Source organism: Sciurus carolinensis, chromosome 12, assembly GCF_902686445.1.
Source record: "Sciurus carolinensis chromosome 12, mSciCar1.2, whole genome shotgun sequence".
Taxonomy (NCBI): Eukaryota; Metazoa; Chordata; class Mammalia; order Rodentia; family Sciuridae; genus Sciurus; species Sciurus carolinensis.
In genome coordinates this window covers 8,619,299-8,625,829 of record NC_062224.1, presented here as the reverse complement: position 1 = coordinate 8,625,829, position 6,531 = coordinate 8,619,299, and the positions used below count along the sequence as shown (strand labels likewise).

The 6,531-nt window shown below is 36.4% G+C and overlaps 1 non-coding gene across 1 annotated transcript; it reads left to right on the top strand.

The window, feature by feature from the left end:
* Window positions 1-4,783: 4,783 nt before the first annotated feature.
* Window positions 4,784-4,868, top strand: Trnas-uga (transfer RNA serine (anticodon UGA)). Its single transcript has one exon. It is a non-coding gene; the product is annotated as a tRNA-Ser (tRNA).
* The last annotated feature ends 1,663 nt before the right edge of the window (window positions 4,869-6,531 follow it).

Genomic DNA, 6,531 nt, shown 5'->3' with positions numbered 1-6,531 from the left:
ATTCCATCTCACTCCAATTAGAATGTCAATTATCAAGAATACAAGCCACAATAGGTGTTGGAGAGGATGTGGGGAAAAAGGTACACTCATACATTGCTGGTGGGGCTGCAAATTAGTGCAGTCAGTCTGGAAAGCAGTGTGGAGATTCCTTTAAAAACTTGGAATGGAACCACCATTTGACCCAGTTATCCCACTCCTCGGGCTATACCCAAAGGACTTAAAATCAGCATACTACAGAGATACAGCCACATCAATGTTCATAGCTGCCCAATTCACAATAGCCAGATTGTGGAACCAATATAGATGTCCTTCAATTGATGAATGGATAAAGAACTGTGATATATATATACACACACACCATGTGTGTATATATATATATATATACACACACACCATGGAATATTACTCAGCCATAAAGAATAATAAAATTATGGCATTTGCAGGCAAATGGATGCAGTTGAAGAATATCATGGTAAGTGAGATAAGCCAATCTCAAAAAACCAAAGGACAAATGATCTCACTGATAAGCGGATGATGACACATATAGGGGGTGGGAAGGGGGCAAGAATGGAGGAAGGAGGGACTCTATAGAGGGATATGAGGAGTGGGAGGGGTGGGGGGGAGAAAACAAATAACAGAATGAATCAAAAACTATTACCCTAGGTAAATGTATGATTACACAAATGGTATGCCTCTACTTCATGTATAAATGGAGAAGCAAGATGTAACCCATTTGTTTACAATAAAAATGAATTAAAAAGATATTTCAAAGAAACTTGTACTCACAATTTATTGCAATAATAATTTAATAACTATTCTATTACCTCCAAATGTTAGTAGAACCCAACAAATGCTTGTAATTAAAGTGCCTTGGTTTTCTCACCTGTAACATGAGGCATAAAATAATTTATTATATCGAAAAAAAATAAATAAATAAATAAAAAGGTTGGGGATGTAGCTCAGTGGTAGATAGCCTCTGAGTTCAATCCTCAGTCCTGCAAAGAAAAACAAAATAAAATTGACTCTCCGTAAATTAAGGAAAAAACAATTGAATAACTCAACAATGAGTAAGGATAAGTGCAACATGTCTTTAGAAAGAAAAAGTAAAAATAGAACAAAAATATCACTTTTTATTACCAAAAAAGTCATTACTAGAGGACTTTAAAAGGTCTCTAATTATGGGGTGAGAGTGAGCACATATAGAATAAACCACAGAAGAGCAGATGGAACCGTGATCGGGGCAAATCAGAAGCATATACAGAATTTCCCCAAAATACGAGTTTTTTTCTGTTTGGAAATCTTAAGTACCATTTTTTTTTGCCTAAAAAATGCCTCAAACAATATTACTAATAATTATGACAATAATAATCATAATTGTAATATGTTTAATAATTACGGTACCTTGCATACCACACTAATTATGAGCCAGTCACTGTCCTAAGCACTTTGCATAGAAGAATTTGTGAAGTTATTCACGATAATGAAAGTACTTACAACTGTTATTTCAATTCTGAATGTCCAGGCAAGTTTACATGAATATAAGCTGCTAATATCTGCTTGCTACCACCATTAGGGACAATAGGTACAGCCGAGTTTTATTGAATCTCTTCCATGGCAGGTATTATAAGGGTCATTCTGCAAACGCCCCACCACCAAATCCTTATGACAGCACTCTAAAATTCAAACTGGAAAGGCAATGATATTATGCATTATGAATAATTATAGGAGAAATGTATATTGAGTACTTTATAAATAATTCATATAATTAAGCTTTTATAAGATAATTAATTTTGTACACAGAAGAGGAACCCTAGACTAAGTCAGCTGCTCCACTTATTTAATTTTCATAGCACTCTTTGCATCTTCATCTTTATCTGCATTTTAATCAGATAATTTTAATTGTTTAATTTATTTCTTATACTCTTCTATGACCTTTATAAAAAAATCACATATCACCAAATTTAGTGAAAAATCTGTGCACTTATTTTTTATTTATTTATTTTTTTACCAACTAAGCCATTTTGTAAGTGTACATTCACATTTTTGCCTTTTTGGATCTATGAGTCTTGGATCCAAGGAACATGAGTCTTGCATCTAGGGAAAAGTTCAGGCTGAAGGTATAATTTCAGGATATGAGTATTTGAGGCCACCTAATGCTATAAGAGTAGATGAGATCCCCTAGGAATTAGAGGAGAGAAGAGAAGGATTCCAAGGGTTGAAGTTTGGCAAGCTTCAACATGAAGTGGTGGAGGGTTGAGGGAGAACCAAAGACTGAGACTGAAAGGAGGAAGCACTTTGGAGGAGAGGAAAAGAAAGAGGAAATAGGGCCCAGAGTCTGCATCTTCCCCAGGATCTGGTGCAGCACAGGAGGCTGCGGGTAAGTTTCCATTACCAGCATGTGCAAACAGATCAGAAGATGCTTCACTTTAGTAAGATTTTAAACCAAGAGGAAGTGTTCTTAGGAATACTTGACAAAATACCCTCGGAGAGGGTCCTATTTATGATCCACTAATGATGGACATTCCATTTATAAGATGAAATATTCTGATTTTGGCAAACAAGATAGTAAAAGGAAAAAACGGTATTATTTTCTGTTTATATTTAGAATCATCTTCCTTCTTTTCCTTTTGAGATTTTCTTGTCCACTCCTCTTTGACTATTTGAGTATATGCTCAACCACATTTCTGTGTGAGACTCTTATGTGTTAAGGGAAATGAACTTCTATTCTCTGAAGGATATTCTAGATGTTTCTGCCAGTTGTCACTTGTTTTTGACACTATGTGTTATGTGTGTGTGTGCATGAACACATGGGATATGCGTCCGTGCTTCTGTGTTAAATTCCAAATGTCTACGCACAAAAAATTAAACTGTCTTTAACATTCATCACGTTAATAATATGAAAATGATCATGCCATTTCCTTCTATTAAATTTATGGTTTATTTATTCATAATGTCTTTGATCATCCTTGAATATTCTGGTAGAAAGTAGAAGTCAGAGATGGAAAATTTCATTTCATTTCGACTTTAGTCTGAATTTTGCCAAACATTTACGTGAATACTAAACAAATATGCTGCCTTTTACCTGCTGACATGCAAAATTTTCTTTGACAGAGATTACCAAACTCACTCCAATGTTACTGTTATCCTTTCTTTTACACTTGTGAGTACTGGTTTTCACTAGGCAGGGAGTTCATCCATCTGCGCTTCCCTGGATGTCAAGTTGTGACTAACCACATGTGTGCAGAGGTGATGCGTATGACTTCTCATCCCGCTCCTACAAGAAAGCTGCTTGTCCTCAGCTTGTCTGCCCACTGTTACAGGAAATACAGACATGGTGGCCTTAGAGCCCACCTCTTCAAGTGCTGACTCAAGAGAAGATGGCAAGGAAGAAAGAGAGTAAATCAGGACTGGATGACGCCATGGGTTAGAGGTGGCTGTGCTCTGCACAGCTCACCATATAGAGTCCAGAGGGAAATAAAGGGAAACTACTAATTAGACCAGCAACCCTGCACCAGATAAAAATAAAATGTAGGGCCAACTCTCCAACACACTGGCTGGGGAACTGACATCCTCAATGAGACTCTGAAGGCACAAGAAGTAAAATTAAAAATCAATCAATGGGATGGCATCAGATTTGAAAGCTTCTTCACAGCAGAGGGAAAAATCAAAAGCATGAAGAGAGAGGCCACTGAATGGGAGAAATTCTTTGCCACCTGCACCTCTGTCTAGAATATACAAATAACTCAGAAAACGTAACACCAAGAAAACAAATAACCCAATCAAAAATGGGCAAAGGAACTAAACAGGTACTTCTTAAAAGAATAAATATGAACAGTCAACAATATATGAAAAAAAAAATTCAACATCTCTAGCAATTAGAGAAATGCAAATTAAAAGTACCCTGAGATTTCATCTCACTCCACTGAGAATGGCAATTACCAAGAATACAAGTAACAATAACTGTTGGTGTGTAATCATGCATTGTTGGTGGGACCAGAAACTGGGGCAACCTTTCTGGAAAGCAATATGGAGACTCCTCGGAACACTAGAAATGGAACCACCATTTGACCGAGTTATCCCACTCCTCAGTATATATCCAAAGGATTTAAAATAAGCATACTTCAGTAATGCAGCCACATCAATGTTTATAGCAGCAAAATTCACAATAACTAGTTTGTAGAACCAACCTAGCTGCCCTTCAACAGATGAATGTATAAAGAAATTGTGGTATATATACATGATGGAGTAATAGCCATGAAGAAGAATGATTTTCTGTCATTTGCCAGCAAATGGATGGATTTGGAGAGTATCGTACTAAGTGAAATAAGTCAATCCTCAAAACCCAAAGGTTGAATGTCTTCTCTGATATGTGGAAGTTAATCCACAATGTGTGTGTTTGGGGGGGTGGGAAATAGAATTTTTAGTGGATTAGACAGAGGAGAACAAAGGGAAGGAGGGGGGAAAGGAATAGGAAAGACAGTGGAAAGAATCTGACATAACTTTCCTATGTACATATATGAATATACCACAATGAATCTCATCATTGTGTATGTCCACAAGATATTAATAAAAAAAATAACTATGGGTAAATGGCAGAAAGATCAGTGGAGGGATAGGTGCAGGAGTTGGGGAGAGGGAAGAGGAAGGAGAAATTCTTGGGTCTGAATTAGAAGGGGATATATTCCTTGTTTTTGTATTTATGTCAGAATGGTTCTACTGTCATGTATAATTAAAAAGGACAAATAAAAATGCTAGTGAGAAATAGGGAATTAAAAATGGGGGATTTTGGGGCTGGGGAGATAGCTCAGTCGGTAGAGTGCTTGCCTTGAAAGCACAAGGCCCTGGGTTCGATCCCCAGCACCCAAAAAACAAAAAACAAAACAAAAATGGGGGATTTTATGAAATAGAAGGGAGAACTGTGGATAGAGGAAGTATAACTAGGGGAAGGGAGGTGGGATGAGAAAGTGGAGGAACAATAGAATTAAATTAGCCAAATTATGTCGTGTGCATGTATGACTAAATTCCACTTTTATGTGTAATTATAATGTGCCAATAAAAAGGAAATCAATAAAAAAACTCATGCTAAAAAAGTAAAGTTATAGTTTTAGGAAATCTAATACAAAGGTATAGATAGAGCTAGAGACAGAAATATTTCTTCATTATTTGTGGTTCATATGTATTAACATAGATTGGCATCTGAAAGTGTCATAGTACCACTACAGGAACCTAAAATATATGCCACCCATTGCCTTTGTTTTGACAGCAGGAATAGCTATAGCAGGTATCCAAAAACAAAAGGGGATATATGCATTCAACTCATCTCAGAAGGCTGTACACTTACGGGACTTACTTTAACTTCAGGAACAGGAATCTTCGCTATGTTTCTACAGGAATTTATTTCAATGGAACCTGCCACATAGGAGAACCATCCAGTGACAGATTGATTGGTAAGGCCAACCATGAGCCAAACTCCCAGCATCTGAAGGCAGCTGTTCAAACAGTGAGCCCCTGGATGGGATCAAGATCTGCAGCTTGCACCTACTAAGTGATCATACCAGGACATACAGAGGGGAATAGCTCCAGAGGACCACAGAATTAATAAGGGCTGTGAAGAAAGGGGGACTCAGCAAACCCTGCAGAAGTCCGGTCTAGGAACTCAGAGCTTTGACCTAGCAGAGCGTCTTCAAAATTCCTGCTAAGTAAGAGCACATGGTGACTCCAGAATTCTAATTTTCCATGCTTTAAATATACATTTTTTATTGCACTTACAATTATCATAAACTAACATTTTAATTGAGTTACCTAACTTAGAAGAGACAGAAAATAGCCCCCAAACAGATTACAACCAACCTAAAGACATATTATTATCATCAGTTTTACCCAGGGCATAGGAAAAAAAAAAAAAAAACCACAAGTGACAGTGACCAGATGAAAGGAAACAGGTCCCTCATGATGCCTAGGATACGGCTCCCTCTCTCCTGGGACTGCCTACTTCTCCCTTTCCACTGCTGTCCCAGGGACACCCAGTCACCAAAGTCCACAACCGTGCATGCACCACTGTATTTTAGACTTTTGGCAAAGATGGAGCCTTAATAATGCATTGCCTTTGACCTGTAAATAATTTCTACAGAAACTGGTTCTATTTCTGGGAATTAATATTTATTTCATTGAGTCATCTATTTATTCCTGTGCCTGAAGATAATTTTAAATTTATGAGACATTCATTTTACATACATTTCACTTTGTGCTTCTTTCCAGAATTTTCTGTTTATTAATGCAAGTATCATTTTTGTCATAAAACATAGTCTATTTCTAAATAAATGCAGTTTATAATTTTTATAAGAATTATGTTTTCACATAAAATTAAAATTATTCACATAAAGTTTAGAATTATTAAGATACTTTTGGATTCTCAGTTTATCTTTGTAGAAAGTCTACTTTTTTACTTATTCAACCTCACTAATTTTGTCTTTCTAATAACAAATTTTTCTTTAATTATATATTATAATGATAGTTTGCACAGATTAAAGT